We start from the raw sequence: 15,775 nt of genomic DNA, 5'->3' as shown, positions 1-15,775 counted from the left end.
GATGATTGATAAAGGTACACCATGACGAGATACAACCTCTTTGATGTACAGCTGAGCAAGTCTTTCCATTGTATCAGTTTCCTTCATCGCTAGGAAGTGTGCAGATTTGGTGAGGCGGTCAACAATAACCCAAATAGTATCGCATCCGCCCACCGTCTTCGGCAGCTTAGTAATGAAATCCATTGTGATCCTTTCCCACTTCCATTGTGGGATTTCCGGCTGTTGAAGTAACCCAGAGGGTCTCTGATGTTCGGCTTTAACCTTCGAGCAAGTCAAACACTTACCAACATAAGTCGCAACGTCCTTCTTAAGATTCGGCCACCAATACTGTTCTTTAAGGTCGTGGTACATCTTACCTGCACCGGGGTGAATCGAATATCTCGATTTGTGTGCTTCATCAAGTATCAGGCTTCGTAGATCTCCATAGTAAGGTACCCAAATTCTTCCGGCATAACATCGGAGTCCAGACTCTCTAACCTCGAATCGAGAGACAAGTATGTTCAAATGCTCGTGAGATATGTTCTCCTCCTTGAGAGCCTCAACTTGGGCTACTCTGATCTGGTTGTTGAGGTTCGAATGGATGGTGATGTTCAGAGCCCTAACACGGAGAGGTGCCGTCCTCTCCTTTCGGCTTAAAGCGTCAGCTACAACATTGGCCTTGCCAGGGTGATAACGGAGTTCACAATCGTAGTCGTTGAGCGTCTCGATCCATCGGCGCTGTCTTATATTCAATTGTTTCTGATCGAAGATGTGCTGGAGACTCTTGTGATCGGTGAAGATAGTGCTCTTAGTTCCATACAAATAATGTCTCCACAATTTGAGTGCAAAGACAACGGCTCCAAGTTCAAGATCATGTGTAGTGTAGTTCCGCTCGTGAATCTTAAATTGGCGGGAGGCATAGGCAATAACCTTTGATCGTTGCATCAGTACACAACCAAAACCACTCTTCGATGCATCGCAATAAACAACAAAGTCGTCACTGCCTTCAGGAAGTGATAGGATAGGTGCGGAGGTTAACTTCTTCTTCAAAGTTTGGAATGCTGATTCGTGTGTGGGTTCCCAAATGAACTTCTTGCCCTTGTGAGTCAGTGCGGTCAAAGGACGCGCAATCAGAGAAAATCCTTCGATAAACCTTCGATAATAACCGGCGAGACCTAGAAATTGGCGAATATGCGTTGGAGTAGTGGGGGTCTCCCACTTGCTGATGGCTTCAATCTTGGCGGGATCAACTTTGATACCCTGGTCGCTCACAACATGACCCAAAAACTGTACTTCCTTCAACCAAAATTCGCACTTGGAGAATTTGGCGTAAAGTTGCTCTTGTCTTAAGAGTTCAAGCACTAGCCGAAGGTGTTGCTCATGTTCTTCTTCGCTCTTAGAGTAGATGAGGATATCATCTATGAAGACGATAACAAACTTATCCAAGTAAGGCTTGCAGACACGATTCATGAGATCCATGAACACGGCAGGTGCATTTGTCAAACCGAATGGCATCACGAGGAACTCATAATGACCATAACGGGTCCTGAATGCAGTTTTCATCACGTCACTTTCCTTCACCCTCAGCTGGTGATATCCGGATCGCAAATCGATCTTTGAATAAACGCTCGATCCTTGTAGTTGATCAAAAAGATCATCAATTCGTGGAAGAGGATATCGATTCTTGATAGTCAATTTGTTGAGTTCACGGTAGTCGATACACATACGGAAGGATCCATCCTTCTTCTTTACAAACAACACAGGCGCGCCCCAAGGCGAGAAGCTTGGTTGGATAAACCCTCGATCTAATAGCTCTTGTAGTTGACTCTGTAATTCTTGCATCTCGGAAGGTGCGAGTCTATAAGGTGCGCGAGCTACAGGTGCAGCTCCTGGCACTAAGTCAATCTGAAACTCTACTGCTCTCTGCGGCGGTAATCCAGGCAATTCCTCTGGGAAGACATCAGAAAATTCGTTCACAATTCGTACGTCGTTCACGTTCTTCACCTCAGTTTCTACCGCTTTCACATGTGCTAGGACAGCAAAGCGTCCCTTCTTCATAATCTTTTGCGCTTTCACACAACTAATGAGGTTCAACTTCGAGGTACATCTCTCTCCATAGATAACCAGTGGTTCGCCATCTCCTTGTGGTATGCGAAGTGCTTTATCTCCACAGATAACATCGGCCTTTATCTTGCTCAACCAATCCATACCGACGATCGCGTCAAAACTTCCCAGTTTGATAGGTATCAAATCAATTTCGAAATCTGCACCAGCTATGTTGATAATAGCTCCACGACTAATATGGTCAACCTTTTCAAGTTTTCCATTGGCGACCTCGACAAGCATACTTTCCTTCAAAGGAACTAACGACCAATCTAACTTATCACAAAAATGTCTACACACATAGCTCCTATCGGCACCAGTATCAAATAGGACAGAAGCTAAAAGATTGTTGATCTTGAATATACCTGTCACCAAGTCGGGGTTGTCGCGAGCGTCCCTTGCATTAACATTGAAGGCTCTAGCACGTGGTGGTCCGCCATCCTTACGCTTGTTAGGACACTCGTTTCTGAAATGGCCCGTCTTTCCACATTCATAACACTTCTTAGGCCCATTGTTGTTGTGGTTTGGCTTCACATTCAAAGTGGTAACCTTGCAATCCTTGCCAACATGTCCAGATCGTTGGCACTTCTCACAGATAACATTGCAATACCCAGTGTGGTGCTTGTAGCACCTATTGCATTGTGGTAAGGTTCCTTTGTAGTTCGGATTGGTGCGGTTGTTGTTGTTGGGGTTGGTGTTGTTGTTGTGCATGTTGTTGTTTTGCCTAAACCCTTCATGTCGCTTTGCCGGGTTTTGATCATAGTTCCTACCCCTGTTGTTGTTGTGGTTGTTGTCCCATTTCCTCTTTTCACCACTAACAGTTTCAAACTTAGCCTTCTCCGGCTCGTCAAGGATGATTTGATTCAAGAGAGTATGCGCCATGCGCATTGCTTCGGGAACGCTTGGCGGCTTGGATGAGGTAACATTACCCTTGATGGACTTAGGAAGTCCCGAGAAGTATTTCTCCAAATGCTTAAATTCGGGGGTGACCATGGTTGGACACATAAGAGCCAATTCCAAAAACCTACGGTTGTAGCTGTTAAGGTCGTTCCCTACGGTCTTCAATTGCATAAATTCGATTTCCATCTTTTGAATCTCGGTTCTCGGACAGTATTCCTCGATCATAGCACATTTAAATTCTTCCCAAGGCGTAGCATACGCCTCATCAATTCCTTGCGCTTGGGCCATGGTATTCCACCATGTAAGCGCGCCATCAGAAAGTGTGCAAGATGCAAATTTCGTTTTGTTAGCCTCAGAACAATTGCTAACCCTGAATACCGATTCCAACTTTTCGAACCATCTGGTGAGACCGACGGGTCCCTCAGTGCCACTGAAGTAGTGTGGCTTGCAGTTTTGAAATTCCTTGTAAGTACACCCATCTCGGACGACAGGTGGATTGACAGGCGGTGGTGGTGGAACTTGGGGTTGTCTTTCAGCTAGTGCAGCAGCGACTCGCTCGTTAATCATTTCCTCAATTTGTGCCGTGGTGGGGATAGATCTCCCGTTGGCCATGATGTTCTATACAAACATTTTGACTCAAGTGAAAATCCATTATGCAAATAATAATAGTACATTATATAACAACCAACATGAAAATAGCACAACACATGTTGATTAAATAACGCAAGCAGATATAGGTACCACAAAACCATGAGATGATAACGTAAATAGAACACTTGCGCAAGAAGTAAGCAACACAAATTCCATTCATTAATGATAATAAGTTCATACATTACAATAAGTTCGTACATTACATAAGTGAAATATGAAATTACAAAAGAGATTACAATACAGAATCTAGTACAAAGTCCTACGGTGATGGTGGGTACAAGATGTCCAAAACATGAGCCAACTGCTCCTCGAGCTCAGTAACTCGAGTCTGGAGAATCTCAATCTCCCGCCTCATTTCCTCATTAGAGGAGGATGGTGGGGCAGGTGGTGCTGGCGGTGCAGGTGGAGCCGGTGGTGCTGAAGTGGATGGTCCAGCTCTGGGTGGAGACGGTAATATCTGTGGGTCGGCGGGGTACGACACCAGCCATTTACGAGCAGTGATCCTACGACGCCGACCATAAGCGTCAGTGACAGTACGACCAGGAATTATGCCAGCGAAGCGATACCGCTTCTTCGGCGGGGTAGAAGGTGCCTGAATCGGTCGGTCAGCGGGATCCTCCTCATCACTGGAGTCGTCAGATGAGGTGTCGTCTGAAGAAGCATCGGTGGAAGAACCGTCGTCTGAATCATGCGGTGGTGGTGCGGGTGGCTCAACATATCCGAAAGCGGCCAACATCTGTCGGTGTCGGCCTGGCGTAATCACGGCTAAGCGGCCGTCGGCAGTGCGTCGGCAAGGTGTGCGCCAGTGATTACGGAAGGGTCCTTCCCCGAACTCCGCGGGGATCTCCATGCCACCAATGCGAGCCAGTTGTCTCAGGGGTCTGGAAGAAGACGCCGGGATAGGCACACTAGAGCTAGCTCCAGAACTAGAGGCGCCGGGGTCGCCAGTGGGTGTTGGGGCCGGAATGTCGGCAGCAGCAGCAGCAGCAACAGGTGCAGCAGTGGGTGGAACAACGGGGCCTGAGCTGCTCGGGATGTCAGTAGGTGGAACGTCCGACATCTGAACAAGGAAAAATAAATTTTCCATGTCAGTATGTCATAAAGCAAGCAAATAATAGGCCAACAGTTTAAATCATGTATAACAATAAGTAGCATGGCAATATCAGTAATCGTACGAAACTAAGCATGCAATCGAAAGCAAGTAATAGCATGCAGTAGTGAAATCACGTAGTAGCATACGGCATATAGCAGTAACAGTAAGCAGCAGCATGCAGTAAGTTCAGCGGAAACAAGTAAACTAACAAGTTGTAGATTAGCCCTATTAGTGAATCCTACTCGGGTCGGTCTTAGACTCACTAATGCATCCTAATTCCCTACAACCAATGCTCTGATACCAAATGTGACGCCCCGTACTAAATCATCATGTACGGACCATCAACAACAGGATCATTTCAAGGTTAAGTACTATATGCGTTTTCAAAACAGAGTTTACATTCATAAATAAAAGTGACGTCATAACATACGTCAATTGTTTTACAAATCAAAAGTATGCTTCGCTAAGTAGAAGCATTAAATAAGTGTACGTGACCATAATGGTCGTTACATAACATAAGTTCATAAGTAAAAAGTTTGAATGCAACATAAGTAGTCATGCGATAACAACTCTAGGCAGCGGGTTCTACAGCACGACTAGTAAGATAGCGGAAGCGACTTCAAGCACCTGAGAAAATACATGCTTAAAAAGGTCAACACAAAGGTTGGTGAGCTATAGTTTAAGTATAACAGTAATGTAAGTAGGCCACGAGATTTCAGTGCTACAACGAGCGTTTCAAAAGTATGTAAAAGTATATGCTTAACCGTGGGCACCCGGTAACTAACTTAACGTTTAATGTACCCCCTTAAAGTGCACTTGGCAAGTGCGTATAACCTCGAAGTATTAAACACTCGTTAAATGCTAGCGCTACTAGCCCGAGTGGGGATGTCAAACCCTATGGATCCATATCTAAGATTCGCGTTCACGGTTCAAAAACCAATGATTAAACGTTACCGAGCTAAAGGGAATGTTTCTGCCGTTATATAACCCACACATATATAAAGTTTAAGTACTCGTGCCTAGTATGTAAAACATAAAATCCGCATGTATTCTCAGTTCCCAAAATAAGTTAAAGTAAAAAGGGAATGCTATAACTCACAATGATTAGTAGTAATGGTAAGGTAGTAGTCGGAAAGTGGTGTGCAAGTAACGGTCCAAACGTCCTCAACCTAAGTCAAATAGCACTAAGTAAATAAGTCGTCTCAAAAGGTTTACAAGTACGTAATTAAGGTCATAAGGGTCATCATCAATCATCATTAAACAAAAGGTAACAAGTAAGACTCGTTTATGAAAGTCGTTTAAAACAAAGGCTGACTTCGGTCAGTCACCACGGCATCTACCCTTACTGAATTAAGGTGAGACCAGTGGTCATGGCTCCGTCTATGAGTCCCTTAAGTGTGGTAAAATTTACAGAAGCAAACTCGTCTTGGTTTGACCGTGGCGACGGTCTAAGTGCGAGTAGGTCAGAAATTTCTGCACAACGTTAAAGGACATGGTAACGATCGGAGGGCCATAAATCCTAAACCGTAACTCGGATTAAGACGAGTCCTATATGAAAAGTTATCTACTCGAAAAGTTCTATCTAAAAATCAAGGTTAGAACAGCCCAGGTCTACTGGTCTGTTCCAGAAGCATCAGGTCAGTAGGTTTTGGACAGAACAGTGGGTTTTGGAGAGTTCCGGTTGTCTCGGTGCTTGATGTTCATCACGGTTCTCATCCTTGATGCGTATAGATTCAAGTGTACAACTCTTTGATGTGTTAACATCATTTTGACCAAGGTTTGTCCATCATAACTCAAGTGCAAGTGTTGTAAGTGTTTGATGAACCAAGGTTACATGTAAGTTTATGAACAAGTTCATGAACACTAAGAAAGATCACAACCAAGTGTTGGATCCATGATACTTGCACCAAAGTGTAAGCTCTTGTTGGTTTCATGTCCTTGTTCAAATGTGTAGTAAGCAACTAACAATAAGAAATAAAGAAAATGAATGATAAGCCTAAACCAACCATGAAGGTGGTATTCTAGTAACATACAACAAACAAGAACACAAGTAACAATTATAAAGATTATAAACTTTAAATCTTTTGAAACAAAATATGTAGAACATAACTAGATAGATTATGTTCTTGGATGTTCTTGATAAATACAAGATATAAGTGAAGAATCAAACTAAAGAGTTGATTCTTGTAACATGTAAAGAAAGACAAGTAAGTAAGTAAGTAAACAACTAGTAATTAACAAGTAATCAAAGACAAGTAACTTTTAAACAACAAAGAACAACAAATGATGATGATGAAAGCCTTTAGGATTTCGGTTTTGTTGTCAAGAAAAGGAAGAAGAACTCATGATACTTACAAAGTTAAAGAGAAAAAGATGAGAGAAAAATGTTGAGAGAAAATGCAAGTCAAGTGTGTGTGTGTTTGAATGAGAGATACAAGGAATGAGGTAATGAAATTTGAAACAACAAAACACTCCTTAAGAGTGCCTAAACCGTCGGCCTGCAGCAAAAGCAAGGGGAATGGGTTTGTTTTGTGGTCTCTTGCAAGTAAAGATCATAAAAGGTGGTTAATGCATGGGGTTTCATGGGGATAATGAGCCAACAAGATTCCTAAAGCCTTTAACTAGCTAGTTCCATTTAAATTTGCTACTTACAAGTCATCATGGGCTAACTAATTCATAAATATAAGTAGGGTGGGCTTACACTAGTCCATTAACACTTAAAAGGCCCAAGTTGCAAGTAGTTAGCAAGTAATCCAATAAAAGTCCATCTTAAGCCCAAGTAACTAACTAAAAGCCTTAGTTAATTAAAATGATTAATAAAATTAATCATGAATGTAAATAATATCTTAAAATATTATTCGTGCAAGTTCCGGGTGTCACAAAGACGTTTCGGGCATTTAAAGTTCAAGTACGGGCAATCAAAGCAACATGCAAATGTAATAACATACATTCGATTAATCAAGCGTATTAATAATAATAATTATTAATAAAATAACGTTGGAAAAACCAGGGTCGTTACACATGGGGTCTGAAAAATAAGGAAAGATATAAAGCCCGACGACAACACATAAATTACAAACCGTGTATATCAATAAGTATTGCAACGTAAAGACACGGGAGAACTAAAAACACTATAAAACCAAGAGTATAGTAGAAGTGAATAGATTCCTCCAGGGGTAAATGAAAAAGAAGAACGATAGATATAAAAGTTAGGAGTATATCAAGAATCAGAACTGGATGAAGCATATTGACAAATGCGTTAAGGTATGAATTGAAGGAGAAAGAATAGAAGGTGTAAGTTATGGAAATAAGAAAACGAAGAGTTTGGATTTATAGTAAAATATCCGACAGAGCAATCGAGACAGATTACCACATTTAATTAAAGAGATCTTAACTTCCTTATTCACCGAAGAATCAGATCTTATAGATTATGAAAATTTTCTCTAAATCCCTTGAAATCCAGAAATCAACCGTGACTAAGTCACCGGTTAAGGCAAACCTGCATTTACTCATTTCACCCTTTCATGATAACTTCACTTGTACGCTTCACTTAAGCAAATTGTTTTATCCATATTACTCACTGATGATAAAAATATAATTTTCAGCTCGTATGCGTCATGAAAACATACTTATTGTCGGACATGACCATCCCAATCAAATTTTGGGACGAAATTTCTTCAACGGGTAGGTACTGTGACAACCCGGAAATTTCTGAACAAATTTAAACTTAATCTTTATATGTTTCCGACACGATAAGCAAAGTCTGTAATGTTGAAATCTCAAAAACTTTGAACTGTGTTCATGTATTCATTTAGCCTTCGACTGCTCTTGACGATTCACGAACAATTATGTGTAAATAGATATGTATAAATATATATGTGATTGTTAAATTGAGAAATATTAACAAAACATTAAACGGTTTGTTGATATGTAAATATATTAGGAAATCTATTTTATGACTTGTAAACGTTAGCAAACGTATAACGTTATACTTATTCATTATTGATGTGTAAAATCGCGTCTATAATTTATAATTGGAAATTCCGGTTTAGAGATTACTACACACTAACGGGCAGTGTACCCGATCGTGCAATAGTATAAATTTGGTAAATCCGTGATCGTTCCAAGGACAGTTTAAACGTGAGAATTAAGATTGTAACTAACGAAAATAAACTAAAGTTAATCTAAGAAAATTTAAAGTACGAGATAGTTTGGTTTATGGCTATTTAACGATTAGCCGAATCAAGAGTAACTTTAAAAGTAAAGATAATATTTTTGGTGTTTTATATTAATAAAATGTTTTTAAATAGATGTGATATCGATAAAATGAAAATATGTTCACCTAGACTATCTTCACAAATGTTGGATGTTTCTAGATTACGCCCTGATCAATTGCCAAATGCTTGCAAATTAATTAATTGGTTCACCAAGAATTCCCTTGAGTAAACACTTCAAACTAGATTACACGACACAGAATTCCCTGTAGCCTAAGACCTCTAATATGTGATTAATCAAATTGACTGACTGATAGACCCAAACCGTGACCTAGAGTTCCCTAAGATCAACAATCGCGCTAACTCTCGTTGTACACAATCTATCCCTGCTTCAAGTAATTATTTCCTATGATTCAATACCGTCTCCGGTTAAATGCACAACTATCTAAAACATTTTAATCAATTTACTTAATATGATAGACTCCAACAAATGTCACTAAATTGGATAACCAAATTAATCAATCAACTAAATGCTTAGAACTTAATGAACAATTGCAATAGACTCCAATGAAATCTCTTTCTATTAGACAATCACAATTATCAATCAATTCAAGAATAAGTATCAACAAGAATAATAAAGTGTTCAAGCTATCAATCATCAAACAAATAGTAATCAATCATAAAAATTACATCCAACAATGTATTTAGTCTAGATGAACATAAAGAAATTAGCCAACAACCATGTTAAAAGATAAAATCAAAATCAATTGGGAATTCATAAGTTTGAGGGAAGAATCAACCAAGGATGATGATGAATCTTCAATGTTTGTGGGATTGCAACGCGTTAATGGATCGATTGGATGAGATTGGTGACCTTGGAATTCCCCAAAAATCACCTTTTTCGTCCTTCAAGCTCTGAAAATCGGCTGCCAAAAAGATATATCAATTAGGGTTGAAAATCAACTTTTATACCCAAAAAGTCACCAGGTCGCGCGGCACGGCACTCCGATAAACGGCGCGGAACTCCATAACAAAGGAAATATATTTTTCTTTTTATTTTTCTCTCGGCTTGGAAATGCTGTTATACGGAGCGGAGCGCCGATCTTTGGAGCGGAGCGCCGATGGAGCGGGGCGCCAAATATTTGAGCGGAGCGCCGAATAGCTGACTCTTTGCTTTTCACTTTCCCTTCAACTCGAACGCATCATAACTCTAATAATTCCGTCGAAAAACCTTCAAATGCGTGATAATTAACTTCTCGACTCCAAAACCATAATCCACAAAATAATCACGAATATCAACTAAAACCGTATCCAAATGGACTGAAAATGACGGATATTGCCATGATAAATATATGAGAAATGTGCAATATCAAATCACCCCACACTAGAGTCTTGCTTGCCCTCAAGCAAATTCGACTCGAAAATAATCTTCTACCAAATGATAACGTCTTCATAAGTGTAAGTAGAACCAACGAACATGAACCTAATGAGCACCTAGCATGGGTACGGTTTAAATAGAACAAATTAACCATGTGACTTCCACTTGTAATCCCAAATTCTCCAACATCCCCAAATAAAGAATCGGCACCAAAATAATAACTCGAACCAAGTGCACCAAATATGTAATCCAAATAATTGTAGAGAATCTCGAACCTGATAATGTCTTCAAATAAATGAAACGTGGATACAAGTGGAAGCCATGAGCCGAGAAGGTAAAACCCTCGAACCAAAGAACCATACGAACCATACGGGATATCCCGCGATTGGTCAAGCCAATGCCTCCCACAGTACCTAACATCGCGAGATGTCGGTAAGAAAATAATGTGCTTAGGAGGATACACATTACGTCCGAATATCATTGATAATCATGAGGTGATCATCTAATCCGTTAAGTTAATCATAAAGATTGAAGTTCATCAGGCTTAAAAGCTGATATCTTACCTTTCCGGAGGTTATCCACTTGGAATCTGATCAATCACTGATATTTTGTGTATCATGGTGCGCTTCCCATTTGGCTAGCAAATCTCCCTCATTGAGACAAACTTTGACTACCAGTTTCCCTGTTTGATGTTGAGGCCTGGTAGATTTCCAGTCGATGTTAGCAATGACTTTTCAAGATTTTTCGTCACCCTACAGCTGGTCTGGACTACAACTTCTGAAATAAATCAGCAAGTGTGTCGTTCGGGAGACTTGACTCCCTTTAGGATGGAATGGATACATCCTATGTGGTTAAATAAAGTGGTCGGACGCAACATTGTCCTTGTTAGGAGAAACAATGAGGATCACCCTATTAAAAATGTTTCAATCTAGTGTATGGCCCGGTTTTGACCACACGACCCAATCACCGTTCATACGGTTGACACCTGCCTTGGTGTAGGTGACCCACGATTGAATTCTTAAAGAATTCGTAGGATTTCACGTTCAATGGTAATGAACGTGTTTGGAAGCTCAAGACTTCCAAGTTGCCTACTTCCCACATGACAAGCTTTTCTGCTTGTTATAAGAAAGGTAGGAAGTAGATACTACCCTTCCGATAAATCCCAAAAACCTTAGGGTGCCATAGCTTTTGGCTATGGGTTGTGTTGTCTAAGCAAACACAAGCACGTAGCTATTGTTCCTAAAAAGGACAACACTGGTGAAGCTCAAGGCTCCTCTTCCCACAGTATCACACCATTAGATGATATAATAATAAAATGGTATAGTTTTGGAAGTCTGATATACCAAGTAACCAAAAGTTTTTGATCTGGCACGTGATTCGGTCACAATCACGCTATGCAATCATCGCTCTCTCACAGTTTACACCCGTTTTGGTACAGGTGACCTACTATTGAGTTCCTCGAACTCGTAGGATTTCATGTCCAAGAAAATGAACATGTGGAACAATTTTGGCTTCTTTGAAATCATTTATTAAACCATAAAAATTTTAAAATTCCCCAAAAATGACCTAAAACGTGATGTTTCACTCTCTTTAAAGTTCAAAATAACCGATCCCAAATTTAATAACCACGAGAATTCATACACCCACCCCACACTTGAGTTAAGTGATGTCCTCATTACATTAAAATGAAAAATGAGTACGAATTTGAGAGGACATTAGTATAAGATGAGTTATAATTCTCGGAAATAATATGAAATGAAATATACAAAACTTTACATGATCACGTGCAGGTGTCTTTGAAGTGCCCGGACATCAAAATATGGAACAATAAGGCATAATCTTTTCTCTTCACTACCATGCAACAAACCAATGTCCAAATGTACCTACACATGAAACAAACCAAAACAAAAAGAAAAGAAAATATTTTTGTGTGTATTAACGGTTTTTCAACTTTTTAGGATTTTTAAAAGGTTCTCAAAACATCGTTTACAAACTCTACAACACATCAAAATCCTGTAATTAGCCAGCTCCGGGATCGTAGGTTCCATCATCCGATAATTTTCTGGAACCTACTCCAATAACATCCACATCTGCCTTTGACATGAGCCATTCGTCGGCTTCTTTAGTAACCTGCACAAATTCAACAAGTTTTGCCTTTTCGATAGGCGATAAATTTGATACAAGCCAGTTACACAATTTATAGTTCCCCTTACTTCTAGCCTCATGAACTCTTTTGTACAATTTTCTCATACTACGGTCAACAACAAGTTCATCTACCAACTTCTCAACTAAAGGTTCAATGTAGCGTCGGTTATCAATTGGTTGAGGTTCAACCACCCCACACTTAGGTGTTTTACCCTTATCTTTTTCAACGGGGTATCTAAAGGATCACAATTAGTTTTAACAGTTACAACCATTCCTAAATACCCCATAACCTTAGTGGGTAGGTTTCTACGTTTCTTTCTCATGAAGGTGACCGATTTGTCACCTTCTCTCAACGTAAGCTTACTCGCTTCGTCATTAACTAACATACGGGCGGTAAAAAGAAAAGGTCTCCCGAAAATGAGAGGGACATTGGTGTCCTCCTCCACATCCATAGCCACAAAATCCGCCAATAAATTCATATCACCAATCCAGACATGCACATCTTTTGCCATACCCACCGGGCATTTCTTGGCTTGGTCATATAAACTTATGCTAATGGTAATGGGTGCTAAGTCAGGCAAACCTGATCTTTTATACAAAGCTAGAGGCATAACATTTAAACTCGCCCCTGAATCTGCCAACCCATTATACATAACAGAGTCATTAAGTAAGCAAGAAATTATAAATTCATCCGGATCACCCAATTTGGGTGGAAATATCGGATGTTCAACTTTCATTGGAACTGCCCGTGCAGCCTTAAGTTCTTGCTTTGCCTTGAAATTTGCTTCATGCTTTGCTCTTCTCTTTTCCTTCCTAGCCTCTTTTCGCATTTCTTTTTGCATCTTAAAAGTTCCTGAAAAAGAGCTATCAATACAAACATTATTAAGGTTAGAAGGTGTGACGACCCGAAAATTTTCGACCAAATTTAAACTTAATCTTTATATGAGTTTGACACGATAAGCAAAGTCTATTAAACCGAGTCTCAAAAAGTTTGAACTGTTTCATATATTCAATTGACCTTCAACTGCTCTCGACGATTCACGAACAATTAATTGTAAATAGATATGTGTGTATGTATATATAAAAAATAATTCAAAATATAATTTGAAGTATTATATGTTAGTGTTAATAAAAATTAATAAAATAAAAATAGAATATTATAATAATTATTATTTAAAATATATCTCTATATATAAATAAAGTATATTAAAAATAAATATTAAATGATTGTAATACTCGTTTGATGTTTCGATTGATATTAAGCAAGTTAAATTCAAACTTATGTAATTTTAAAATAAATAAACGGTGATACGAAAATAAGTTCTATAAATTTTAGGCTTATTAAAAATATAATTAGGAACCATTTGTTGAATTTTAAAAACTTTTTATATTTTACTTGGGGTTGGGAGTGAATAATTAATGTAATTTTTATTTAATAGTTAATGAATGAATTTTATACCATAATGACCAAAATAAATAAATATAGTTAGTCCAAAAATTTGAGATTTTTCTAGACATTTTTATCCGCCACTGATTTAACAACGGAGTACGATTTAGCAGTCCGTGAAAACTGTCGGCACAAGAGTTAAAGAGGAGGCAGCTAAGTATTTAATTACACACGTTCCTTATGTTTAAGATTGAAACAACCCAACCCGTAATCAACCGGATAAATTTTTTTTTTAATAATATAACCATCAATGCGCCACATAATAGTTACATGAAAAGAACCATTTCTTACAAACGTTTAAACATCCAAAGTTTACATACTTAGCACGAAGGCCATTAACCAAATGTAATACAAGTTCGACCTTAATATGATAGTTTTAGACCAAATGACACACGAGCATGGTTTGGGGTTAAACTACCCAAAACAATTGGCCGACTTCCAAAAGCTTCAACACTAATCCAACATAGGGAACTAGTGCCCAATAACCCCTTTCCCTTTCTCCGCACCTGCATCTAAAAAGATAAACAACAAGAGGGGTAAGCTAATGCTTAGTGAGTGCAATAGTTATATGGTTACATATACAACCTACTTACTTGCAATCACTTCCACATTTACCGCATACATGCTAGCAATATAAATAATCATACCATCACAAGTATAATACTAAATCTCCTACCACACAAGCTAGCATAGCATTAGCATATAACTCAAATTAATATAATATGCTACGTCACAACACACAACCTTGGTTAACCAATAATTACAAGGAATGGTACTCAAATTTCCCATCGGTGTTCATAACAATCGTTAGAGTACTTAACACGTCGTACACTAACCCCACGGGTGGCATCTTAACACGTCGATACTTCACCCCGGGTGGTGTCTTAACACATCGACACTTCACCCCGAGTGATGTCTTAACACATCGACACTTCACTCGTCAAATTACTTGGAGTGGCATCTTAACACGTCGATACTTCACTCCGAGTGGTGTCTTAACACGTCGACACTTCACTCTTCATATTACCTAAGGTGGCATCTTAACACGTCGATACTTCACCCCCAAATGGTGTCTTAACACGTTGACACTTCACTCGTCACGTGAGATGTGCTGTCTTAACACATCGACACTTCACAACTCATGCTACACAAATAAATACATCATATACGTACACGCATAATTATTCCACTCACCTTAACACGTCGGTGATGATCAAATACTTCTGTATGCTTCAAAGCAAAGTACCTAATACATTAAGTACACATTCAATACACAAACTTGTGGAACTAACCACATTACTTAACTCTTGAGCATTTAATGACCCAAATGCATTAAATGACCCATTTACACCAAAACCGCCTATCAAAGGCCGAGACTCATTATTAATCACTAAAAGCTAGTGATTAGAGTCTACTAACACCAACTAACACCAACTTAGGGTATTTCATACCCATTTCACCCAATTAGGTCAATCATTACTCATTTGACCCATTTTAACACTTAGACTTACAAACTAGGTCAAACTTGGACCCATTAACAATCTTTCATCATTTAACAAGTGTATTAGTGACTAACAACACCATTAAACACTTACAACCTCAATTCATAAGACCAAACCCAAGATTAAAGCTATTAGGGTTTCCTTTCATCAATATAAACTAAATTCACCCATTTATCCCCTAAATGGGTCATACAAGCCTCAAGTAAACAAAACCCTAGCCATAAACAAATTAAAACTCAAAACATAGAGTTAAGACTTACCAATACAACCACAACGTAGCTAGTGACGCAGGGAACAACTTTAAAGCTTGGGTTTGGGTGAAATTCGGCCTTCTTCTTCACCAAAGTGAGCTCTCTCTCACTA

The sequence above is a fragment of the Rutidosis leptorrhynchoides genome, chromosome 9, assembly GCF_046630445.1.
Source record: "Rutidosis leptorrhynchoides isolate AG116_Rl617_1_P2 chromosome 9, CSIRO_AGI_Rlap_v1, whole genome shotgun sequence".
In the NCBI taxonomy this organism is placed as follows: Eukaryota; Viridiplantae; Streptophyta; class Magnoliopsida; order Asterales; family Asteraceae; genus Rutidosis; species Rutidosis leptorrhynchoides.
Note: the sequence above shows the minus strand (reverse complement) of the source record.